Genomic DNA, 27,660 nt, shown 5'->3' on the forward strand with positions numbered 1-27,660 from the left:
AAAAACAGTCAAAGCAAGCAACAAGAGAACTCTGCTGAGCCAGATAGAGTAATTGAGGCTCCTAGTCCTACATATCGGAGAGCAGAGGCAGGAATGTCCCTTGAGCCTGAAACAAGGCCAGCCAGGGCAAAATGCAAAGATTTGGTCTTGAATTAACAAGCAAGCTAGCAGAAAGCTGTGCTGATTTTGTGGCTGTAAGTAAGAGATGAAGTTGGAGACATCTGTAGGAAGAACCAGAGAAGTGTGGCAGAGCTGATTTTAAAAAATGCAACTTCTAAAACTTAAAGCAGAGGTAGCTAAAATGGAACAAGAACCGACGCATAAATCTGATACCACACTAAGCTAAAAGGTGAATTAATGGTATAGAATATGGGTTGGGAGAAATTAGAGTATTATGTGGGATGCACTGGTCAGAAAGGCACAAAGGAAACTCACTAAAATTTGTAAAAATAAAGTGTTAAAAAGCCACCCCAAACTGAATGAATAGCAAGAATCTGCTTCTAGATAGATCAGAGCAACACATCAGAATAAAGCAAACTTTAGGGGACAGGCATGTAGCCCACACTTATAATTCCAGCACTTGGGAAGCCGAGGCAGCAGGGTTGTAAGTTCAAAGCCAGCCTCATCTACATAGTAACACCCTTTCTTAATCCAGAGCAAGAAAGAAGAGAAATGCTTAAAAGCCCACCCAGGGAAAAAAGTCAAATTACCTTCAAAAACAACACCCTTTACCCGACCTCATAGCAGTTAGTAGTTGATCCTGGGGTGTAGAGAGGTGTGCACAGGTCTGCCAGCCACGATAAGAAATTTTCATTCTAATGAATTCAAAACCATTAAAAAATTGTAAGCCGAGGGATGACAGAAACTGATGTAAGTTTTACAAACTTAAATAACCCTGAGGGCTTTGTGAAGGGAGAATTTAAAAGAAAAACAAGAAAAGGTGATTAAAAGGCCATTTCTGTAGTCTACACAAAGGCCGCACTTAGAACACATGAACAACCCGAAAAAGCCTTTGTCTTGGTTAGCCTGTTTTTAGTTTTATAGAAGATTTTATTGACATTTTCATACATCAATATAATATGTTTTGATCAAATCCACCCCTAGTCTCTCCCCTCACTCCTCCTCTCCCCTGACTACTTTCCCCTCTCTGTTTTAAATACTTAAAACACAAAACCAAACAGAAAACCGTTGCATCTATGTAGTGCTCTCTGTCTATGTAAGTGTGGGCATCTGCAAGAAGATGGGCAGCCCCTCAGGGCCTCATGGGAAGACAGCCGCCTGTCCCTCCTATAGATCTATCAAAGGTCAATAGCTCCTGAGCAAGGGTGAGAACTTGTGGACACTCCCACCCCCCACACAGCCTCAGTGCTCTGTGCTTTCATCCGTCGTCAGAATCTGAATTCACTGCCAACGACTGCAAGGGGAAACTTCTTGTATTTAGGGTGCAGTTTATTACTGTGCCCGTTAATTTTATGCATTTTTAAAATTCTTAGATCTAAATGTATTATTCTTATGGTCTAACTATGGAATGCCCTCATTAGGCTCATAGTTTGAATGCTTGATCAATCTCCTGGTAGTGACACAGTATTGGAAGGTTCTGGAGACTTGAGGAGGAGGGCTCAGTGGAAGGAGATGGACCACTGGGAGCAAGTCTTTGTGCCTATTGTCTTGGGTCCTTTTCTGTCTCATTCTCTCCCTCCTAGCTGCCACTGTAGGACCTGCAGCATGAGCAGGAACCATGAACCAAAGGAAGACTTCCTCCCTTAATTTGTTCCCATCAGGTAGCTGGCCACAACAATAGAAGTAACTCACACAAGTAGTCAAGATGCAAATACATCAGAGAAACAACCTGAGTGGGGCCCAGAGAGATGGCTCCGCAGTTAAGAGCGCTGGCTGTTCTTCCAGAGGACCCAGGTTCGATTCCCAGCACACACAAGGCTGCTTACAACCATCTGTAATTCTAGTTTCAGGGAAATCAATGCCTTCCCCTGACCTCTGTAGGCACCAGGTATGCATAGAATACATAGATATAGAGGCAGGCGGGACACCCATACACACAAATGAATAAAATAAAAATAACTTTTAAATCTTACCGAATTTATAGATGATGTGCAATTAGGAAGAAGAGACTAACTTTAGGTGATAAAAATCAGCATCTCAAAAGACTTCAGCTTTTTGGTATAGGGAACATAGAATAGTTTGAAATTGAACAGAATAAATGTAACTTATTATGTATTTGCCTATGAATCCTAAATCACAAAATGATAGTCCTTTTATTTTGTTGTATTCTACTAGTTAGATACAAGTTAGAAGGGGATCCTATCGTTCCTTCATTCCTTCCTTCCTTCCTTCCTCCCTCCCTCCCCCCTCTCTCTCCTTCCTTCTTCCTTCTTTCCTTCCCTCCCCTCCTTCTTTTCTTGAAACAGGGTCTTACCATGTACCTCTAGTTGGCCTTGAACTCACAGAGATCCACCTGCCTCTACTTTCCTAGTACAAAGATCAAAAACATGTGCCACCATGGCCTGACATGCCATATCTTAATGAAGCAAGTCTACCACACCATAGATAAGATATCTCCACCAAATAAGAGTCACATTCAAGGTAAGGAGATTGCCTAAGATCATAAGTCAAAGGATGTGTGTCAGGGAGCTGTCATTTGGGATCTTGTCAACAGCTTCTTGACATTCTGTAGGAGTTTAAAAAGATGTGCTTAGAATCTCAAGGAAGTTGTACTATTAGAGGAACTGAACTGGGTCTAGTAAATAGGAGGAGGATTGTTTAAAACCCAGTCTGGTGTTAGGGAACTGAGATATAATGTTCTTTGAGAAAACATCTATTTTACCAAAAATTTACTCCAATTATAACCCTAATAACAAAATCCTACAAATGTAGCACAAAACAACTACCAAACGCAAGTGATTTAAAATATCTTAACACTAGCAGAGAAATTAGTCAGGGCAGAGCAGTCACTGGGGTGAGGTACGGCACAGCCACGTGGAAAGGTCTGACATCAGAAAACATAACGGGAGAAAATGCCGCTCGTTCCCACTTCACACAGGCCAAAAACAACAATGAATTCAACATTCACCCATCCCTGAATAAGAAGCCTTAGTTAAATAGGGGAAAGCATTTTCAGGAACTGTTTCAAGTGGCGAAGAGTCTGGGATGTGATAGGCTGACAGGTGCGAGCTCCAGTTAACAGCTTCCTTACATTTAGGACTTAAAATACCCTCCAATCAAGAGTGATGATGGCCCATTGCTCAGGGTTCGGAGTCTGAGCTGGCTTGATTGATTGCTTTGGCTAATAGCAGGCAACGGGTGTGAACTTCATGCCAATTCCAAATCCAGCCCTCGAGCACACTATAAGCTTCCCTTGACACCTTGGATTCCTGCCTCCACCATAAGCAAGCTCTTAACAAGCTTGCAAATGAGTGATGAGGCCCGTGAAGTGGGAGGGGAGCCAAGTAATCCAGACCCAAAGCCAGCCAGGCCCTGGGGCAGAGCTACCGGGAAATTACAGAGCTGTGTGTAGACCCCCGGGGCCAGGTCAGCCTAGTGCCAACTGCCAACTCATTTGCTTCTGTCAGCAGCTGAATAAATGGTTGTTTTAAACCATTAAGCTTTGGGGTTGTTTGTTATATGGCAATAACAAATGAGACAGCCAGTAAATCCATGAGCCTTCTTAATCAATTCCTTACCAATGGTAGTTTCTGATTGAGAATACTTCCGAGTCTCTGTTAAATTGAGCAGAAGTATCATGCATTGTTACTATTAAATTGATAACTAAAAGACAGATAAGGGTCACTTCACATCAGAGATCTTATTGTTGTTTTGTATAAGTGATAAGCGGTTATTCTTCTGGTAATAAAGTTACTCCTAAGAATGGTCTGGTAAACTTGAATGATAATCATCAGCCAGGTACAGGGCCTTGCAACTGTAGTACCATCGCTCAGAAGGCTGAGCAGGATGAGTGCTTCAGCCTGGACAACATAATGATACCCTGTCTTAAAAGTAAGTTAATTAGTCAATTAACTAATTCTCTAAAAGACATTTTTTCTGATTAAGAATTTTAGCTATTTAGTATTTTCCCCTTACACCTTGAGAAATAGATTTGTGATCATTACTTAGGCTTTGTATTCGTTTTTGTGTGTTTTGCCAACATATTTGTTATATGTTACACTTTGGATCACGTGGAGACACTGCATGTCTAGAGTTGGATCACACCAACTACCTGATGCTCTATACCCAGATGAGGTAGATCACACCAACTACCTGATGCTCTATACCCAGATGAGGTGGATCACACCAACTACCTGATGCTCTATACCCAGATGAGGCTGATCACACCAACTACCTGACGCTCTATACCCAGATGAGGCTGATCACACCAACTACCTGACGCTCTATACCCAGTTGAGGCTGATCACACCAACTACCTGACGCTCTATACCCAGTTGAGGCTGATCACACCAACTACCTGACGCTCTATACCCAGATGAGGCTTGATCACACCAACTACCTGACGCTCTATACCCAGATGAGGCTGATCACACCAACTACCTGACGCTCTATACCCAGTTGAGGCTGATCACACCAACTACCTGACACTTTATACCCAGATGAGGTGGATCACACCAACTATCTGACGCTTTATACCCAGAGGAGGCTGATCACACCAACTACCTGATGCTTTACACCCAGATGAAGCTGATCACACCAACTACCTAACACTTTTCACCCATATGAGGTGGATCACACCAGCTACCGAGAGAAAGCACACCAACTCCTTACTGCCTGAGACTTTTCAATCCAATACCCCCTGTATTTTTTTTTTGTGCCATAGAGAATTTTCTGTAAGGAAAATTACAGCTCAAACATTTGAGATTGTGTTTTGAATATTAATCATTATTCTAGTTACTTTCTTCCCTAAAAATAGACCCCTGGATTAGTTCACACAAGACAATGCAAATCTGAGTAAATAAATGGTCTGCGGAAGAGCTAACATCACGGTTAAGAAGTTGAGTGATCCCCAGATTCTCTTTAGGATGAATTTAGGCTCCTTGGAGCACCCAGAGCATAACACCCCTGAAGTAGATGAGTTTCAAACCTGCTTACATGCTCTGAAACTTAGATTTCCCTCCGACTTTACACCCAATCTCACAATGAATGAATCAGTTATCTAGAGTGGACAATCTTTCTTCTTTTTACTCCTGAAAAATCTATTTTATTTTCAATTTACAGAGAATAAGATGGGATTTCTTGGCATACACGCTTTAGAATTATGTCAGTTGAAAGCTTTTCTAACTTAGGCATTTTCATTAGGATTTTTATACTTATATTATCTTCTAGATGCTTAGAGGGAAATTAATATAATCGGGACACTAGACCCACGAGGAAGAGTGTACAGGAAGTAAATACTGATTTACTTACTGTCTTTCAACCCCAGCCCCTACCCAGGAGGCAGACACAGGGGGACTCTGATTTACATAATGTATTTTAAGCCAACCAGGGCTATCTAGGGAGGCCCTGTTGCAAAACAGCAACCAATCTACTTTTAAAGGGATAGTTCCCTGTATTATCAAGAAGATTTGGTGTATCTGGAATAAGGGAGGCATTCACAACACTTTTTCTTGAACAAAAAAGACAATTATGTGGCAGTGAGATGCTGCAAGCTCACTTTCGTTGCTTAGATTGGAAAATGAATGTCCTACGATTGATAGCCAAATCCTGGAGACTTCACCCAGCTGCTTGGCGCTGGCCCAGTAGCAGTAGCTCTGACAATAAGCTGGAGGATGCTGAGGGGAAATGAAGTCCAAACATGCCTTGCTGTGCAACACGGTCTCTAAGATGCACAGCCTGCCTCCTGCCCAAGCTGTACAGCTGTTAACCCCAAAGAAGAGGAGTCCGTTTAGGGCAATTCCACCTACTTCCATCTATATACATACATATGTGAGTGTGTGTGTGTGTGTGTGTGTGTGTACATTACTTTTTTGTTGCTTGCTTCATTTTGCTACATTTATCGACTCAAACCAGCCTGCACATTGGAAATCATTTCACTATCAATATGACTGTGTAGAAAATGTAACACGATGTGGAAATGATGGAGCTCTGGGACTGGATTTGGTGACGCTGATTCTAATCACATCAGACTGGCATCCAACCTGAGCACCGGGCTCAGCTTCAGAAACTGTCTCTCCAGGCCGTGCCCGGCCCTGATTCCACCCCTCACTCTTCTCCTCTGTGCTGCTTTTGCCTCTGGCTCGCCCTCCCCAGTTCTAGCCATTCCTGGTTTTAACCATCTCCCAGCTAGCCTCAGTCATCTCCCTGACATACTTTGTATCCTTTCCTTTCTCTGCGCCCTGCAGGATAGCAGACCTCTGCAGCCCCCACCTGTCTGGACACGACCTATTCAAACAACTCTCTTCTCTCTGACCTCATCTGTCCCAGTACCTTCTGCCCTTCTCAGTCCTTCAGCTGCTCAACGTCAGCACCCTCCCCATCACATCTGGGACGTCCTGTCTTCTCCTCACAGGTCACATCAGATGCCAGCAGCTGGAGTCTTCCCAGTATCTCCCTACAAAGGAACTGTTCTGTTAACTTCCCTTCTATGCAGCACAGGGAGACATTTTTCCTCCAAGCCTACCTAAGATACTTTCAGTTCTGACTCACACAATGCGGAATAGCTTTTCTGGCAGGAGAGTTCTCCGTGGTGGCAACTCTGGTGGTCAGAGCATGCTTCCTCAACCCCAGGGGACAGTGCAATTACTGTCTCTAGGAAGGTAGGGGGAGAAAAGATGGAGGAAGGGAAAGAGCAAGGGTGAGAGTGGGCCCAGAGTGCCCCATCTATGCCATGGCACCTTCCTCCTAGTTTCTCACAATTCTCATTATTGCTCTATAGCAATTTTAACAAACGAGTCTGCTCTGGTTGTCTCGGTGTATTGTTTTGTGTTCATTACTTAAGAGCCTTTGTCACCCTGCTATCCTGTGCCATCTCTATCCTCTGAAGAAGTGCCCAAAGCCCATGTTGAGGATCCTCTCTTCCCAGGAGAACAAAAGGCAAGCCTCTTGCTTACTGGTCCATCCAAAGTCTTCACCACAAACCCCACTTCCTTGTAGCCTGCTCTTGGGTTTGCTGTGAGTCCAGTGGTACGGGCAGCTCTCCATTGTAGACATTCCTTCTTTTGCTGCCCAGCCCAAATCTCACTCAAGACAAACTTCCTATCCTCCTGCCCTAGGGCAACTTGCGGGCTATGGGGGAGAGAGCCCTCCTACACAATGACCCTGGTGGGAGTGAGAGGCAGTCACCACACCCACCGGAGAAGAATTTCACTCGTGCCTTACCCTAGCTGCTGTCTTTCTGAACTGATGCCATGGGAACGCCTCATATACGTTGATTGCAATCTCAGATAGTCCTGCAGTATTGCCCATTGTGTGGAAAGCTTCCGAAGCTCACAAACACAATGCCCAGCCAAGCAGCTGACACAAAAGAGGACATATATTACATGATTCCATTTATATAAAGTCCACAGACACTCTGTTGTATTAAAAATGGGAGGAGTAAGGACTGGAAAGGCGTAGGTGGGGATTCTGGGGTAACCTTCTGTTTCGTGATCCATGCTACTCACTGCATAAGCTTTGCTTGAGAAAGCACATAGATTCATACCTGTGTGATCCATGCACTGTCCAGGATGTATGTACTACTGTGATTAAAAAGCTGAAAATAGGAGAAATGAATATGAAGTATTGTGATGGCTGTCCAATTACTAATATGGCACACAGTTCTTATTAGATTCAAGGGCCTGCAGCTTGAGGAGAGTTTGGTTGCCACCGGCTAAGCTACTACTACCCACTACTCTACAGTCCCGGGTACACCAGGATACTGGGTGGGCATCAAGCCAAAGGTGGGGCTGGAGTGGTGGTGCACTCCCATAGTCCAGCACTCAGGTGACTGAAGCAGGAGGACTGTGGTTTTGAGACAAGTTATACAGCGAGACCCTGTCTACAAACCAAAAAAGCAACAAAACCAGAGGTGGGGTGACTGCACAACACAGTCCGGTTTTGTCTGGGGTAGGAAATCCAGGGAAGGAAATGACTGTCTTGGTTACGGCTTCTATTGCTGTGAAGAGACACCACCATGAGCACGGCAACTCTTATAAAGGAAAACATTTAAGTGGGGCTGGGTTACAGTTTCAGAGCATTAATCCATTGGCATCATGGTGGCACGCAGGCAGACATGGTGCTGGAGAAGGAGCTAAGAGTTCTACATCTTGATCTGCAGACAGCAGAAGCAACGGTGTGCCGCACTGGGCATAGCTTGAGCTAGCGGACCTCAAAGTCTGCCCCACAGCGACACACTTCCTCAAACAAAGCCACAGCTATTCCAACAAAGCCACGCCTCCTAATAGCCCCATTCCCAAGAGGGCTATTTTCTTTCAAACCACCACACAGACCTAAGAGGAGTTCCTTATAACTAAGTGTTGAAGGAATTTCTAGACTTCTCTCTAAGCCCTTCCATGTTGTTTCTTATTTAGATTATGCTAGGGGGGGTAGACTTTATCCTAAAGTAAAGAGCAGTCACAGACTGTCCCATAGCCAAGGCGCTTCTCTGTGTCAAGACACTGGAAACGGCATCCTTGCAGAGATTGGCAGGCAGCAGGGCCTGGCTGAGAGAAACCAGAGAGGAACTAACTGTCACCCAAGGTAGACACCCAGCTCGTCCTCTGCTTCACTGAGGAAGAGCAGAAGTCCCACCTCTCTGGGGCCTGACTCTCCTCACCGAGGTAGTGAAACGTCTGCCCTGCTCTGCCAAGGTCTTGTCTAGCTCCTTCCAAGATTCGTTGCTATAATTAAGGGGCAAATCCTTCATGTAGAGATTAAGTGGAAGTAAGGGGGGATTGTATCGTAAGTTATACGCTGCCTTCTTGAATTTTATAAGAAAAAGAACAGCCTTTCTAACCTTTGCTTTTCAATTTTACAGGAAACTAAATACTACTTAGCAGTATTTAGGGAGACAGGGATTTTTCTAAAGCCAGACCTTTGTACATTTTTAAGCTCTATTATTAATATCCAAAATATCACTTTAAAATTATTGCAATTTGACAGAATAACTTCTATAAACACTTATGTATGACGTATTACTGTGGTTTGGGGCATTAAAATAGCTTTTAGTTTCTCATTCCTTCCTAATTCTATAACCCTCACAGACCCATTCCATCTTGTTCTAATCCAGTGAGACCACCCTGGGGCCTTGAACATCTGGGTGCATAACCCTGGGGGCCATGGGTACGTCCACCCAAGGATGTGAAAATCTGGGTGCATCCATCCTGGGTCTGTAAACATCTGGGTGCATCAACCTTGGGTCTGTGAACATCTGGGTGCATCAACCCTGGAGCCTTGAGCATCTGGGTGCATCCACCCCAGGGCTGTGAACATCTGGGCACATCAGGTTGGGTTGAGGTGTGCTTCATTGTTTTGTTATCGGTGATAACAAATGAATAGTCAATGACAGGCAGTGATGAGGTTTCTGTGACCCGACTTTCTTCTGCCTAGTGAAGGAAATGATCTTGCGACTTAATGGCCCCATCTACGTCAATCTCCCCTGTGTTTGAATGGTACACTCTAGATCTCAGGCATAGTATCTGTGAGATGAAGGGGACTGTGGAGAAAGCAAGGAGAAGGAATCTCCTTGAGATACCTTGGCACTGTTAGAAAATGTTTCACAGGTCTGGAAAGTTGGCTCAGAGGCTAGGAGCACTTGATGTTCTTCCTAAGGACCTGGGTTCAATTCCCAGCACCCACATGGCAACTTAGAATCATCTGTAACTCCAGTCCCAGGAGCTCCAGTGCTGTCTTCGAGCCTCCATAGAACCTGTACAGATATGGGACACATACATGCAGGCAAAATACCCGGACACATTTTAAAAAGTTAAAAAAAATTAAAAAAAATTATATTGCCTGAAAATAAGTAATGCAATTATGAAAACTACTTCTTTTATTTTTTGAGATTATAATGTAATAGCACCATTTCCTCCTTCCCTCCCTCCCTCAAGCCCTCCAATAAGCCCCTTCAAGCTCTCCTGCAAATTCCTGTCCTTCTTTTACATTAACTGTTTTTTACACACACACACACACACACACACACACACACACACACACACACACACACACACACCAAGGTTTACTGAAGTGCCAGCCCCCAGACCTCTCAGGATCCAGAGGAACGCCACAGAAAGCGAAAACTGGTTAAAATGGTCTGAGGGTGAAAGGAACGAATCAGCCCACGCACATCTCATCACGTGTCTCCGTTCTTCAAAAGGGTTTCTCTCAATGCTCTCCCTCGATTTGCTCTCCATCCCACAAGGTTCCTATTTACATACCCACACAGACACAGCTAACAATTCTTTGGCAATAGCAGGGATACCAGGCATGCATTTCACAGGGCCAAAATAGGCAGATAGGGCTGACAAGACCGGTGCCTGTTTACTTACGGCTCAGAGGGGGCGTGACTGTGAAGCACGGGACACGTCTGAAAAACATCTCTTTGTAACTGAAGGAGACCTTTTCAGAAAGCTTCAGTTTACCAAAGCCCAGGGCTGTCGGGACTGGGCTCCGTATACAGCACAATCCTTGCTCAGGGATCATTTTGGAAGAGAGAGAAGAATGCTTATACGTGCTACAGGAACAGGAAGTTTTCTGTGAGATTGTATTTCCTAGAATTGACAGAGGAGCTATACCCACGACATTTTATCAGAATGGCTGCCTAAACAAGACCTGAACAGTGACAGCACCTAGGGACACGCTAATGTGAAAGGGAACATTTCTTGAAGCCTCAGCTTCATAAAAATAACGACAGGCACCTAGGGAATGCTGAGAGTACGTGAAATGTTCTTTCCCAAAGAAATGCTCCCCGCACCCTGATTCATTATCCAATACTAAGTGGTCAGCCCTGAGATTATATACATATGGAGATATTATACAGACTGAGAAGATTGCGTGTGTGTGTGTGTGTGTGAGAGAGAGAGAGAGAGAGAGAGAGAGAGAGAGAGAATAAATGACAACAGTCAAAGAAAAAGAGACCATGAATTTGAGAGGGGGGAAGAGAGAACAAGAGAGGTTGCACAGGAGGAACTGGAGATAAGAAAGGGAAAAGTTATGTAATTATAATTTAAAAAAATAAAAATTATATGAAACAATTTTAGAAATTGTTTAGAAATTTAGAATTTTTTTTTTACTCTCACTCCTGCTATAATATTGCTTGTGATGAAGATTCATCATGTTTTTAAGAGTTTATATATCCTGGCTGGGGAATGTAATGGGAGAAGCGACTCTATTAAATAAAACCCAAAATTCTCACATCTGAAGTCAAGAATTTCCCCCTCAGAGATAACCATAGTTATGGGGAACCATAAACACCCAAGAGGAGAGACAAGTGGGGCAACCAGCCTTCCGTCAGGACTCCTGAACTCGGTTTCATTCTCGGAAGATTTTCCTGAACAGCCACACTGTTCACTGGGAAACATAGCTGGATGTAACAGGGTTCTGAAATTCCAAATGCCAGCCTGGTCTCTACCCAAGTAACCCCAGAGCTCCGCTTCCACTGTCAGGAGTAATGTTGCCTTGGTATAAAAGAAAGAGTAACTAATTTCACCCTAGGAGAGGCACCTTACAGTGGTGGGAGGAGACTTTCAAAGCAGCTGCCTTGAAGACGGCCAAAGGAAAAGAGAGAAACCACCCCAGACAGGGAAGAGGATGAGGAAATTCATTTCTTGGGCAAAGGGAAATCAAACATGGAGCATACAGCACAAAGCACGTGACCAGGAGCCGGAACAAGATGAGCAGTCTCAGAGGTGGGAGTAGAGGGAGATGCTTCCTGAATGACAGAGCTGTGGCAGATGCAGAGACCCTGGCACCCTCAACACGTGACTGCTGATTGCAGGAGAGGATGTGACTGTGAATGGCATATTTACCAGCAAATGGTATACTTTTATTTATTTATTATTTATTTATTTACTATTGACGTACTCATTTTGAGATCTTGGTATGTTGCCCGAGCTAGACTCAAGTTTGCAATGCTTCTCTCTCGGCCTCAGGGGTGCTGGGATTACAATATGGGCCATAAATCAGCATGTTTAGCAAAAGATACATAGTTTTTAAAGAATCATAAAATTATTATATTTTAACTTATTTATTAATGTTTATGTAAACACATGTACATGCATGTGTCATGCCATGTGTAGGAGTCTGTCCTCTCCTACTGTGTGGCTTCCAGGGATCAAGCTTCATTGGCAGCCTTTATGGACTGCACCTCTACTTGATGAGCCTTCTTGTTGGCCTAAGAAACATAAATACTTTAGGTGACCAGAAAAGTTTAAAAATAATCAAGAAAAAAATAATCAGTAGGAATTTGAGGCCAGCCTGGTCTAGAGAGTGAGTTCCAGGCCAGCCTGGTCTACAGAGCGAGTTCCAGGACAGGCTCCAAAGCTACAGAGAAACCCTGTCTCCAAAAACCAAAAACAGAAACGAAAAATCAAGTAGGACATTTAGAAACAAAAGTTTTTAACTTTTAATTGATTTTTATCTACCTTCTATACTCTGTACACTTTTTCCACTTACTGTGTGTGTCTGTATAAACTTGTTGAAGGGAAGAGCCTCCTCAAGAGGGTATACCTGCTTTATCAGAACACCCAAGAACCTGAATCAACACTGGCCACCCAGTGTAGCAGGAGGCCTCTTGTTTTTCCTGGCCACCCAGACTCCCAAAATAACCACTATGAAGCTGTATTAAGTAAATTACTGCTTGGCCTATTAGCTCTAGCTTCTTATTGGCTAGCTCTTACATCCTAAACTAGTCCATCTCCATTAATCTGTATATCTCCACGTGGCTGTGGCTTACCGACAAGGTTCCAGCTAGCTGTCTCTTTCCCTTCTGGCGGCTCCATGGCATCTCTTCAACTCCACCTACTCTCTCTCTCTCTCTCTCTCTCTCTCTCTCTCTCTATATATATATATATATATATATATATATATATATATATATATATATATATACATATATACACACACACACACACACACACACACACACCTCAGCCTGGCTATATTCTGTTAAGCCATTGGCTTAAAGCAGCTTCTTTAATAACCAATGGTATACAGAGGGGAAACCCACATCAACCCAGTGACATCCTGAATGAATGTGTTGAGTAAATGAATAAATCTGTAAATGATGCAGCACACAGACATAAAGGCACGAGTTATGAAGGATGTTTAAAAGACTGAAGACAGAATGAGGCTTAGCGAGCATGTCGTTTGAAATCCAGGAAGAAAGGAGAGGATGTTCTTACATCAGCCTGGCTAGTGGTTTTCCTCGGGTCTTACATCAAAGTCTTTGATCCCCTTTGAACCCATTTTTATGCATTCTCCTGAATGTGGAAGTCCAGTTGCCCAGCACCACTTGTAAAGGAACCATCTTTGCTCCAGTGTGCGTCTTTGACAGCTTTATCAACAAGTAGGAGGCTCTAACTCTGTGAGTTTATTTTGGAGTGTTCTGTTCTTCCAATCCAAAGGTCTACATGTATATTTACATACATGAACAGGGACATGGCGTTCAAGTAGGATAGTTCTGGAATACTATTTGAGATTGGGAATTATGGTACCTCAACTGTTGATCTTTCGGCTAGGGGTTATTATAGCTATCCCAGGCCTTTTGTATTTCCTTGGGAATCTTAGATTGTTTTTCATTGGAACTTGTATGGAAATTGCATTGAATCTGTCGATTGAGTTTGGTAATGTAGCCATTTCCACAATATTAATTTGACCTATCCATGAGCATGGAAAGTCTTTCGCATGGATGGAGCTTAGCAGTACAATATTAAATGTAAGGGAGCGGGGAAGTTACAGACAGTTTGACACAAATTTACAAGGTTGAAAAGTAAGTAAAACTGAATGTGGAATGTGAGGAAATGCGCATGTGTTAGCCCTCTAGAGAGCAGCAAGGATGAGGTGGATGCACAGTGGGTTCTTTGAAGTAGGTGTTCAGACAAGAAGACCCCACGTGGATTCGATGGCGTGAATCATGAGTGCTGTGTCGTGTGCCTTTGCGGGTCAGCTGGGCTGACCATGGCATGCACAGTTCAAATACTGTTTTCAGGTGTGTTGAGGAGGGTGTTTCTGGGTGAAGTGAAAGGCTGATTGGCCACTCCTTGAAACGCCCCTCCTCCCAGTGTGGCTGAGCATTATCCAAGGCACTGAAGGCCTGGAGAGAACAAAGGAGGAAGGAGGTGTTCACCCTCCTGCCTGCTCACTTGAGTCAGGACACCCAGCCCGTCATCTCCAGCCTCAGACCAGGCCCTGCATCAGCAGATCAGCTGACTCTCAGACTTTGAACCTGGACTGAGCTATTCTATAAGATTTCCTTGCCATCAACTTGATTCTCAGCCTTCATAAGTAAATAGAGTCAACCCCTTAAGATAAATATGAAACTGTATTTCCGAGTATATAAGCACAGATATATGTATCTCACACACACACACACAAATACTTCCTATTTGTTCTGTTTCTCTGGAGAATCCCAATACAGAGGAGAACATGAAGGTTTATTTTATAACCTATATATGTTTTATAGCCACTTTTTATTATTTTATATTTATATTTATCTATTTTTTTTAAACACATGGTTCAGTTATGTATCCCCAACTGGCCTAAAACTCAAAATTTCCCCCACCTTCTTGTTATATTTGCCACACATTCAGCCCCTTTGGATTCATTTGGAAACAAAACACCCTGGGCTGCATGAGAACCTATTTCTAAAACAGAATGCAAAAGGATAAAGATCCTTGGCCTTAATTCCACAAGTATAAAGTATACTGAAGAACATAAAAACTCAAATAACAGGGCCAATCCAAAACCATTAAAAATGCCATAAAGGTTACTGTCCTTTTTCCATATTTGCACATTTTTCTTTAATTTAGTTGTAAGTTCTTTGATATAAGAAACCTTGACAAAACAAACTTCCATATTGTTTTGTATCTGCATATGATATATAGTAATAATGTTCTTATTGGAGTTGAAATACTTAAAATGAAAGAAAAGCAACTTGGACAACAGGAGTGTCGTAGAGGGTCACAGGAGGGTGAGGGCATGTCATCCGGGTGTGGAGGATGATAGTGGCAGCGGAAGATGCCATGAAGTAGCTGTTGGGAAGAAGAGACTGGAAGCCTGCGCCATCAGGGCAATTCGGGAAGCACAGCAACTCAGTATTGCTGGATCTCAGGAGGCTGTGGGAGTAGGAAGCAGGAGGAGGGAGAGGGTCAGGGTGACCCGTGCTCTGGCTCAGGCAAGCAGAAGGACCAAGAGTGAAAGACAGGAAGGGGGCAGATCTGTAGGGAGTTCAGCAGTCCTTGGCTTTGAGAGGCCCCTCGGACTGGATCGTGTCTGTCTCCTTCCTCTCCTCTGTGTGGGGAGTTCCCTAACAATGCAGCCCCTCTGTGCCGCCATACTGTGTCCTCCTAGCCCACAGCTGCAGCATGACACCTGCTCTTCACATCTGCGTGAGGTGCAAAGACCCTTGTTCAGGTCTTAGAACTTCCCTTTCCTTCTCATGAAATTATTCAGGACTTTTTTTTGGGGGGGGGGGAGGTTGTTGTCCTTGTTTTCATTTTGTTTTGTTTTTTTTTTCAGATAAAAAAACTTTAAGAATATTTTTTAAAATTAAAAAAACAAAAGCATCAAGAATATTCAGTTGGTCAACAACAGAGAACAAAAGGCTGCCTCCCATCTAATAAAAATCTCGGAGTCCTGACTCTGTCACTCTTTGCCTCACTGAACCTGGCGGCGGGCTGACGTCGATCGGCTGCCCCAGTGATCCTCCTGTGTTCGTCCTCATTCCCACAACCCCTTCTTTTCAGGCCCCATGGGTGCTGGGATCCATGATAATTCTACTGCAGTAAGGGCTTTTTTTTTTTTAACCCAGTGCACTGGCTCATGTCAACTTGATGTAAGCTAGAGTTATCTGAGAGGAAGGAACCTCATTTCAAAAATTCCTGCCATAAGAGCTGACTTAGAGCATTTTCTTAATTAGTGACAGATGAGAAAGGGCCCAGCCCATGGTGGGTGGTGCCATCCCTGGGCTGGTGGTCCTGGGTTCTGTAAGAAAATAAACTGAGCAGTCCATAGGGAACAAGTCAGTCAGTAAGTTGTACCCCTGCTTGGCCTCTGTATCAACTCCTGTCTCCAAGTTCCCGCCCTGTGTGAGTTCCTGTCCTGACTTCCTTCCATGATGGACTATGATGTGGAAGTGTAAGCCAAGTAAATCCTTCCCACCCCAACTCACTCTTGGGTCATGGTGTTAGATCACCCTAACAGACACCCTGACAAAGACGTGCACTAAGCTGTCTCTGCAGCTGCATTTGTAACAGATTTCTTTCCATCTCACTGTGCAGCTGCTACTGTTTTCTCTTTGAACAAACTTACTTGTTTTGTCTCCATAAAGCAGTAGTTGTACCTTCAGGTGAAATCAATGGGGGAAAGACACACTGTGGCAGTCTTTGTCGGAAACTGGCTTCTCATACCGATATTCATCTACTGCTTGGAAGGAAGGGAGGAGTGAGCCAATAGGCAGGAGGAGACTAGAATTTTATCGAAACCTCACATTTGCGCATAGCCCTAGTGAGTTAGAGAAGTATATGGGGGAATACTTACCCTTCCTCATCCTCACCTACCAGCCTGGGGAAACATAAAGACCCTGCTGTCCCTTTTCCTGAAGCCCTTTTTAAATTTATCCTGTGCTTAAGTCACCTCTGGGGGAACATGCATATTTTCACATGTGGTTCTGAAAATCACTTTGAAGGAAATGTGTGAAAATTTATGTAGCGTCGTGAGATCATAAGATTCAACAATTATTCTGTTACCTCCCCACAGATGATACTTGCGGAAAATTAAAGCATCGTTTTCTGATATTAAATGCAAGAAACACTGCATTTCTTTGTTGCTAACTGGATCAACAAACATTGCTAAATTGAGGGGGAGATCGAACTCTGATTGTCCTTATTTGAATCTAGGGGGACCCCCTTGTGCAATCCTTCACAGGCTGGCATGCAGCACGGAACTCTGATGTCCATGCATATCTATGCAGCTCTTGAGAACTGTCCTCGGGCTAAATCAGTTTGCTTTATTCTCTTCCACAGCTGAGCGCCAGAGTAAAAAGATAATGTTTTCTCTCCCTCATCAGGAGTTAGGTAAAGAAGGGAGCTTCATAGCCCCTGTCTGTATTAAAGTTTTGGGTTTAAACATCTGAGGCACCGTGAAAATCACTTATGTGTTAGTAGAGTGCCTTGTCATCAAAGCAGGGGGCCTCCAAAAATGGTGCTTTACCAAGATACTGACACCGAGCCCGAGAATGGGGTTATTCAGAAATGATGAGGTCACTAGAGAAACATGAGGGTTTAGTCCAAACGGGAAAGGAAAAACAGGGGCCTGTTGGGTTCCTGGGTAAGATTAAAAGTGATCCCCAAGATAGCTGTCCATTTAATTAATTGCTTACTGTTCTCTATGGCTTTTCCTTCTGAATCACTGTGTTGTTATCGCCTCTCTGATGTTTTAACTTCTTTTCTTTTTTCTCCTCCTCTCCCTCCCCCACCTCCTCAAAACAGGGTTTCTTGTAGACCAGGGCTGTAAATCAACATGTAGACACAGATGACCTTAGACTTCAGGTCCTCCTGCCTCCATCTCCTGAGTGACACAGATGACCTTAGACTTCAGGTCCTCCTGCCTCCATCTCCTGAGTGACACAGATGACCTTAGACTTCCGGTCCTCCTGCCTCCATCTCCTGAGCGACACAGATGACCTTTGACTTCAGGTCCTCCTGCCTCCATCTCCTGAGTGACACAGATGACCTTAGACTTCAGGTCCTCCTGCCTCCATCTCCTGAGTGACACAGATGACCTTTGACTTCAGGTCCTCCTGCCTCCATCTCCTGAGTGACACAGATGACCTTAGACTTCAGGTCCTCCTGCCTCCATCTCCTGAGTTCTGGGGTTATAGGCACACAGCAATATGGCTAGTATCCGTGCAGGGCAGGCAAACAGCACTCTGCCAACTGAGCAACAAACGTCCCAGACTTGTTTTATTAACGTTTTGAAAGATGTTTGTTTTTCAGTTGTGTGTGGGCGGTGCTGGTGGTCAAGTGTCTGTGGGGGCCAGAGGAGGGCACCAGATCCTGTGGAACCGAACTTATAGGCAGTCAGGAGCCTCCAAATATGAGTGCTAGGAACCAGCTCAGGGTTTGGAAGGAGGAGCGCATGCTCCTAACTGCTGAGCCACCTCTCCAGTCATTAATATTTTACAGTTACATCTTACATACAAATTCTTCAAAATGTATCTGAAAGTTCACTCATAGGAAAAATTGTGGTTTTAAAAATATCTTCCTGGGGCCTAGGGAGAAAGTTCAGTCAATAAAGCACTTGACTGACAATCAGGAGGAATGGAGTTCCATCCCTAGAATGCATGTAAAATAGCCAGGCATGGAAACATGTTCCCGCAATACACATGCTGAGGAGCTGGGGACAGGTGGATCCCTGGATCCTGCTGAAGAACTTCAGGCCAGCGAGAGACTCGGTTTCACAAAATGAGCTAGACAGTATCCTGAATAAAGAGAGTTGAGGATATCTCTCATGCTCACACACACCCGTGTGCACAGGCACACACTGGACATGGGTGCACACACACATGTGCACAGGCACACACAGAAACATGGGAGCACACACCCCCACATGCACAGGCACACACAGAAACCCATGTACACAGGTGAACACAGGAACATGGGTGCACACACCCCCATGTACATAGGCAAACACAGGAACATGGGTGCACACACAGGAACCCATGTGCACAGGCACACACAGGAACATGGGTGCACACATACCCATGCACACAGACACACAGGAATATGGGTACATACACCCCCATGTACACAGGCACACAGAGAAACACAGGCACACACACACCCATGTGCTCAGGCAAACACAGGAACATGGGTGCACACACAGGAACCCATATGCCCAGGTACAACACAGGAACACGGGTGCACATACCCCCATGTGCACAGGCACATACAGGAACATGGGTGTACATGCACACACACACGAAAGTAAAAACTGAAGTGTCTCCCTGTATATCTCTCACTAGGTTGATATAAAGTTCTAGTGGATTTGGGTAATGGAGTGAAATGGAGGCTAATTATAGTTTGAGAAATCAAACTTCAAAAGGGATTCTATTTACAGAAACAATGGATGACCACTGAAAAACTTTGAAAATCATGGAAAAACTATAGGAACGTTCACTAGGTCTTCAAACACCCTGACATCTCTCCTCTTTCCTGCTTCCAGAGAATAAACACAAACTTGCTGTCCTATGTGTTTACGGCAACAGTTCTCAACCTGTGGGTCGCGACCCCCACAGGAGTCACATATCAGATATTACATTATGATTCAGAATAGTAGCATAATTACAGTTATGAAGTATCAATGATCATTTTACGGTTGGGGTCACCACAGCATGAGGAACTGTATTAAAGGGTCACAGCATCAAGGAGGCTGAGAACCACTGGGCTACAGGGAAAATGACAGAACTGTCCGTGCAGCCCACACTGTTGTGCTCAGTGTCATCTTGACCTCCCCACATCTGGATGCATTCTTTTGTAATGCGTCTTTTCTAGCGACATAGCGTCCTGCTGCATGGGAGCACCATGAATCCCACTAAACACCATCCTTTTGCTTTGGCGTATCTACTATGTTATCCTTCTGTGAATATTCATGCCTTTATTATATCCAATACACATCAGAGTTAATAATTAATCAGGTATTTTTGATAATAGAAGATAGTTGATCAACAGGAAGCGAAAATTAGAACTAATAGTTTTTACAGTCATGTGTTAATGTTGCATTTCCTTGTGAAAAAATTACTAGGCCCTGAGTTCCAAACTATGACTGAAAATTAAGATGCTGAGATTTTATGGAAATAAATATACGCATTAGTCAACTGACTGATTTGTTTTCTAAGCATATAACACAGTTATAGAAAAATCACAGTCTTAAATCACTTCACAATGGAGTAAACAAAAAGCTTAGCATTTATTATCTACACAATTTAGCATATCTCACCGAGTTACTAGGAAGAAATATGGGAAGAATTTTTGGTGACTCCAGAAAGTTTGCAGGCAAGACATTCTGGACAAATCAGACAAATGCTCAATCCTCCGATACATAGTCATCGGTGAGGTTCAGCCTCAGCTCTGCCGCATGCAGAAGTCTAGGTGGCTTCTCAAACTCGAGCGTCACAGATCAGGGTTATGTGCCTCGTCATGAGGTACGGACTGTGGCCATTGTTACGGCGCAGCATCGGCTTTCTAACGATCCCATCACTAAAACAAATGGCAGAGAGTCTCCCTCCACACTGGCCTAGAACCTGACATTAGATGAACTGGGTCACGGGGCTAATTGTTTCTACTCCTTTTCATTGGCGAGGTGGTTTGGTAACTAGTAGTTGGTTTGTAGAACACCAAATGTTTTATAGGTGGTAATGCATCAAATGATCCATGAAGAAACGCTGGGAGGGCCACTAATCACATCATCTGCCTGTTCCAAATAAGATCCCCAGCTCCCAGAGTAGCTTCTCATGGGCATTCAGACCAACATGAATAATAAAGGAAATAGTAAGAGAAATAAGATGGATATAGGCCCTGGGGTGGAGAGATTGACAAGGAATCTAAGACTTCTGCTCTAAACAAGTGTTACACTGTTCTCAGTAATTAAAACTGTCATCCAGACAAGGCCTGTGGTGAACACCCTTGGGTAGAGCTCTGTGAGTTCAAAGCCAGCCTGACCTACAGAGAAAGTTCCAGACCACCTAAGGCTTTATAGTCAGACCCTGCCTCAAAAAGAAGCAAATAAAAAAACAACTCTAATTCAGCCCTCCTATAAATGCATCCAATTATTGCTTAACAAAGCCACGAAGATTATCTGTCCAAAGGATGATGCTTAAATAAAGACATTTAAGAAACACAATGGTCCATGCCTCCAACACCAGCCCTACTCCACTACAATATTTACCAGTTTATCACATTACCTACAATAGAGCAGTATTTTTAATTAAATTCTCAAATAGCTTATTAAATGCTAGTCTTTATTATGAAAAAAGACACCTAAAAGGAAAAATAAAATGTTTTTTTAACTTTTTTTTATTGAGAAAAGAAAAAAAAAACAAATTTCCTCCTTCTCCCAGCCTCCCATTTCCCTCCCCCTCCTCCCACCCTTCTCCCCCTCCCCCCACTCCTCTCCCCCTCCCTCTCCAGCCCAAAGAGCAGTCAGATTTCCCTGCCCTGTGGTAAGTCCTAGGTCCTCCCCCCTCCGTGCATTTCTAGGAAGGTGAACATCCAAACTGGCTAGGCTCCCACAAAGCCAGCACATTACGTAGGTTCAAAACCCCGTGCCATTGTCCTTGGGTTCTCATCAGCCCTCATTGTTCGCCATGCTCAGAGAGTCCAGTTTTATCCCATGCTTTTTCAGTCACAGTCCAGCTGGCCTTGGTGAGCTCCCAATAGATCAGCTCCACTGTCTCAGTGGGTGGGTGCTCCCCTCGTGGTCCCGACTTCTTTGCTCATATTCTCCCTCCTTCTGCTCCTCATCGGGACCTTGGGAGCTCAGTCCAGTGCTCCAGTGTGGGTCTCTGTCTCTATCTCCATCCATCACCAGATGAAGGTTCTTCTTACTTAGCTTCTTTGGGATCACCAAGTGTAGACTCCGTGACCCTGATAGAAGAGAAAGTGGGAAGTACCCTACAGGAGATGGGCACAGGAGATCGCTTCCTATGTGTAACCCCAACAGCACAGACTTTAAGGGCAACATTGAATAAATGGGACCTACTAAAACTGAGAAGCTTCTGTAAAGCAAAGGACACTGTCACCAAGACAAATAGGCAACCTACTGACTGGGAGAAGATCTTCACCAACCCCGCAACAGACAAAGGTCTGATCTCCAAAATATATAGAGAACTCAGGAAACTAGACTTTAAAATGCTAATTAACCCAATTAAAAAATGGGGCACTGAACTGAACAGAGAATTCTCAGCAGAGGAAGTTCAAATGGCCAAAAGACACTTAAGGTCATGCTCAACCTCCTTAGCAATCAGGGAAATGCAAATCAAAACAACTTTGAGATATCATCTTACACCTGTCAGAATGGCTAAAATAAAAAACTCCAATGATAGCCTTTGCTGGAGAGGCTGTGGAGGAAGGGGAACACTCATCCATTGCTGGTGGGAATGCAATCTTGTGCAACCACTTTGGAAATCGGTGTTTCGGTTTCTCAGGAAATTCGGGATCAACTTACCCCTGGACCCAGCAATACCACTCCTGGGAATATACCCAAGAGATGCCCTATCACATGACAAGAGCATTTGTTCAACTATGTTCATAGCAGTATTATTTGTAATAGCCAGAACCTGGAAACAACCTAGATGCCCTTCAATGGAAGAATGGATGAAGAAAGTATGGAATATCTACACATTAGAGTACTATGCTGCGTTAAAAAACAATGACTTCTCAAATTTTGCATGCAAATGGATGGAAATAGAAAACACTATCCTGAGTGAGGTATCCCAGACCCAAAAAGATGAACATGGGATGTACTCACTCATAATTGGTTTCTAGCCATAAACAAGGAAAAATAAAATGTAAACGTAATAACAGTTGCCTAGAAAGAGCACACATGTTTGTGCATGTTCTTCTGCCCCCGTATAGAGCTGACCTGCGTATTCCCCCATCACCCTCCACGTTATTGTTTGTGTCACACAGGTCAGGCGGCATAGAAAGCCACTTGCTATTCTTGGCCCTTCTTTACTGTTATACCAGGCAATATCGTCCTGGGTTTTCCTCTGGGCCTAGCTGCACGCAGACAGCATAGTACAGTGAAAGGAGTTTGTCAAGTGAACATAAGGAAGAGAAGAGGAACACAGGAGGGACCACAGGGAAAAGGGACACGGGAGGGACCGCAGGGAAGAAGGACATGGGAGGGACTGCAGAGAAGAGGGAACACAGGGAGGGCCTCAGAGAAGAGGGAACACGGGAGGGACCACAGGGAAGAGGGACACGGGAGGGACCACTTTATTTTTTAGTTATGACCATTTGGAATCTGAGCTGGGTAAGAGGCATATGGAGCAGAAGGGCAAAGTGGCAGAGTGGAAGTTTGCTAGAATTATGCTACCAGAGAGAGTGGCTACAGCAATGTTGGGTGGCAGGGTCAGAGGGAGGAGCAGGAAACTGAGGTAATGAAGTAGTTTTAGGTAGTCACAATGACAAATCCCAGGATATGGTCAGAGAGCAATGGCTGAGGTACAGTGTAGAAGAGGCAGATGGAAAGGATTCAGAAACCGAGGCTGAGAGAATGGGAGGGATGCTCTGCACAGAGACCAAATCCCTGATGATCACTGCCGCAGTCTCTCTAAAGAGAACGACAGACAGGGACTAACATCAGAGAGCAGTTATGAACATCTTGGAGGTGAGCAGTGACGGCAACAAGGACGAGTTTGTTAGGCCAGTGGGCATTAATGTCAAAACTGGGGACAAGGAAAGAGAAGGGTCCTGGAGCAGCACCCAGAAGGTATAGGGAGCTTCCTGAAAAGAAGCTGAAGCTGAGGCAGCTTGTGCTGGTAACAGACGCTGAGCTCCAGAGGAAACTATTGCAGAGACCTAGGAGTTGTGTGAACAACCTGTGGGAGGTGAAGGGTGCACTGTCAATTTGACCGGGTTGGGAGATGCCTAGGAGGTTGATAACGTACACCCTGGGTGTGTTTATGCCTGTTTTATTTCCAGAGATGACTTAGCCATTGAGGGAGTTGGTATAATGGATAATTATTTTTTGATGGGTTCCCAGTTATGGTCTGCTGGGCGTCGTGAGAGGGGAGAAGATGGAAGCAATCACACTGTTTGGTGTTTGGGGGTTCATTCTAGATTTCTAGGGCATCATCCTAACCCATGTTCAATAATAAGCAATGGTAGAAGAGTTTCTGGTGCTACCAGTGATGGTGATGATGAACATGGTGGTGGTAGCGATGGTGATGGAGATGATGAAGATAACGGTGGTGATGATAGAAATGATGATGGTGGGGGTGGAGGGTGGTGAAGGGTGGTGGAGGATAATGGAGAGTGGTGGTGGGGTGGTGGTGGAGGAGGTGGTGGAGGTGGTGGTGGAGGTGGTAGTGGGTGGTGAAGATGGAGGTGGTGGTGGTAGAGGTGGAGGTAGAGATGGTGGTGGAGGTGGTGGTGGAGGTGGAGGTGGTGTTGGAGATGGTGGTGAAGATGGAGGTGGTGGAGGTAGAGGTGGAGGTAGAGATGGTGGTGGAGGTGGTGGTGGAGGTGGAGGTGGTGGAGGTGGTGGTGGAGGTGGTGGAGGTGGTGGTGACGATGGAGGTGGTGGTGGAGGTGGTGATGAAGATGGAGGTGGTGGTGGAGGTGGTGGAGGTAGAGATGGTGGTGGAGGTGTTGGTAGAGGTGGTGGAGGTGGTGGTGAAGATGGAGGTGGTGATGAAGATGGAGGTGGTGGTGGAGGTGGTGGTGGAGGTGGTGGAGGTGGTGGTGAAGATGGAGGTGGAGGTAGAGATGGTGGTGGAGGTGTTGGTAGAGGTGGTAGAGGTGGTGGAGGTGGTGGAGGTGGTGATGAAGATGGAGGTGGTGGTGCTTCTGCTGCTACTTCTGATGCTAATAAAGATGATAATAATGGTGATCTGAGACTCTGGTATGTAGAACACACTCTTATTGGATCTTTCAGAAACGATACACTATAGGTTTCCTGTAGTCAGATCAGACCTTTAATTCTTCTCCACATTTCTATCTTGGGATTGATTTTTTTTTCTGAGACAGGATTTCCCTGTTTAGCACTGGCTATGCTGGAACTCGTTCTGTAGAGCAGGCTCAAATTCAAGAGATCTGACTGCCTCTGCCTCTCAAATGCTGGGACTAAAGGTGTGTGCCACCATGCCTGGCTCTCCCTTGGGATTTTTAATTCCCATAGGTATTGGTAATGATTTTCTCGCTGTACCTAACTCAGTTTTGTAATCTGCCATTATAGAAAATGAATTCTGAATCTAAATTCATGTATATCTTCTTATAAGTTTCCTAAGTGGTTATTCCAGCTAAACCCCCTTATTCTCCCCCACCTGTCCCAATCCATAAACCCTCTGCACACCATTGCTATTCATAGCCACTTTGATCATTTCTCCCAAGTCAATTCGCTTCTAGATATTGGCTTGTTGCTGAGTTATCTCCAGAGCTGTCTGAGTTTTAATGCATTTGGCCACAGTGTGCATCATGATTCTAGCCAAGAATGAGCTGATTATTCTCAATGAAGCTTTATTGGTGGCAGAAGCCCTTCAGTGCGGTTTTGGTTGGAATCCACCTATGATTCACTAATCTGACTTTGCATGAAAATCGGAGCCATTTATGGCCTGGGAGCCTGCCACCTTCTTGCAGTTGTGTATGAAGCTTCTCTCCCCCTTGGGATTTTGGAGCTTTAAGCTGCTGGCTGAAGGGGTGGGGGAGTCCCCAGCAAACAAAATACCCTACTGAAACGATGGGTTTTGTTGTTGTTAGAACCAAGGCTGATATAACTTTTGTAAGAAATGCTTTGGTGCATAGGAATTGCTTGTTTGGCTTGGATCCCGAGTCTTTTATTGTTCCTAGCCTCTCAGAAGTACAGCCTTCCCAAGGTGTCAACAGAATCCACCAGACACAACTCCTGCTCCAGAATAAACATCTGAGCTAAGATTCAAAACTTCTCCTTTCCAATTATAATTTAGACTACTCTCCTGTGTTGTAGCCAAAGCCAAAGCTATTGCATGCCAAGATATATAACCTGTCTCCTTTCTGGTTTACCATAAAAGATTCTTGTTAACGGCTCCCATCTCCCCTCACACTCGTAAATACAATGGAATCTCTGATGGAGTTGTGGCCAAAGCTTGAATGTAAGGAACACACATTTCAGAGAGGATTGGAGTGCTTACTAAATCTGTTATTTGTGTGTGTTTGGTCAAAAGCAGCACCCCAGCTACCTAACAACCCTTAATACAAAGAGTCTGGAATGTTATATTTGGGGGCCTCATCCCAGCCCCTGTCACCCATCTTTGGAATGGAGCAGGAAGCTCCATTTTAAGTCCTCTCCCCTGGGAGTTGCCTTGGTCAGGATTCCACCTCTAGGAAAGCCCACCAAGCGATGGATGACCCCTCCCCAAGGAGGGTCAGGACCACTCCCACAGACTATTTAGGCTGTTCCCCAGAGAATGAACATGTGGTCTCTGGGTTTTGCTTGGTCTCCTCTTCTCTCTCTTCCCCTCACCATGCTTTACGGGTACTATCCAGAAGCACTGCATTAAACATGGGCATCTTTTATCTGGTCTAATTTCGTCTGATTGGAATTATTTGCATCCATAGAGAGGCTCGTCTTAAGAAATATTCTTAACAGTGTGTCCAGTTAGATGTCCCCAGTCTTCACACATACAGGTGGTGCTGCAGGTCTGAGCTTTCCAGGAACCTGTGTAGATGTGATTTAAAGTTCCCCTGATCGCTAACTCCTACAAGGACAGACACCGCTTCTTTAACAGGCAGTTACAGTAAGGTATCCATGAATTGCTGTAGAAGCCACTCTGACATGCTTTGTCCTGGCATCTAAACCTCTTCTGAAAAAGCATTGGATGCATTTTATAGTCTTAAAAAGTGTTATATTTTATTCATTCATTCCTTCATTCATTCATTTCTTCACTCATTTTCTGTGTGCATAAACAGCAGAATACTGGCAGGGTTGGGGGGGGGGGGTCCTACCTCAGCTCTCTCCTTCCCCGTGTGGATTCCAGGGATTAAATTCAGGTTGAGCTTGGTGGCAAATGCTTTCTTTTTTTTTTACCTGCCGAGACCTCTAAGTGACCTGGACTCAATGCATTTTAAGAGATACAAAGAGGCAAGCAAAGTCATATTTAAAAATACATACATAGTAAAGATGTTTGTTGTGTAAATTAACCTGGACCAGAGATTCAGACCTTGTCAGGTGATGACCTTGAAAATATTTCAGCCCCACACAGCTCATCATTTTCTGCATTCAATAGTCTCCTCTCATTATTTTTTCCTTAAGACCTTTAAAGGCATTATAATTTTACAACACAAGTATTAACAATTGAGATATATCTTTGTGTGTTGTATGAATACAAGACTTTAACATTTATTTTTAATTTTGTGTATGTATATATGTATATATGTATTTATGTGTATGGGAGGGTATGTGCACATGTGTGCAAGTGCCCTTGGTTACCAGAAGAGAACATCAGATCTCTAAATGTGACATTGAATAGGTAGTTGTGAGTTAGCCAATAAAGATGCTGGGAATGGAACTCAGGTCTTCCGTGAACGCAGGAAGTGCTCTTAATCACTCAGCCATCCCTCCAGCCCCTGTGACTTTAATTTTTTTTTTTTTTTTTGGTTTTTCGAGACAGGGTTTCTCTGTAGCTTTGGTGCCTGTCCCAGAACTAGCTCTTGTAGACCAGGCTGGCCTCGAACTTCCAGAGATCCGCCTGCCTCTGCCTCCCGAGTGTTGGGATTAAAGGCGTGAGCCACCACCGCCCGGCCT

The 27,660-nt window shown here is 44.3% G+C and overlaps 1 long non-coding RNA gene across 2 annotated transcripts in view; it reads left to right on the forward strand.

The window, feature by feature from the left end:
• The window catches only part of LOC121452720, a 36,791-nt gene extending 21,024 nt beyond the window's left edge, over positions 1–15,767 (forward strand). Inside the window, exon 3 of one of the 2 annotated variants that reach the window (XR_005974912.1) lies at positions 15,676–15,767. This is a non-coding gene — a long non-coding RNA (uncharacterized LOC121452720). Of the gene's footprint in view, positions 1–6,365; positions 6,599–15,675 lie in introns of those variants that run through there. The other variant, XR_005974911.1, reaches the window with a different exon arrangement.
• Positions 15,768–27,660: the final 11,893 nt, after the last annotated feature.

The sequence above is a fragment of the Microtus oregoni genome, unplaced genomic scaffold (assembly GCF_018167655.1).
Source record: "Microtus oregoni isolate MIOR12 unplaced genomic scaffold, Mior012 000010F_ref0000083, whole genome shotgun sequence".
In the NCBI taxonomy this organism is placed as follows: domain Eukaryota; kingdom Metazoa; phylum Chordata; class Mammalia; order Rodentia; family Cricetidae; genus Microtus; species Microtus oregoni.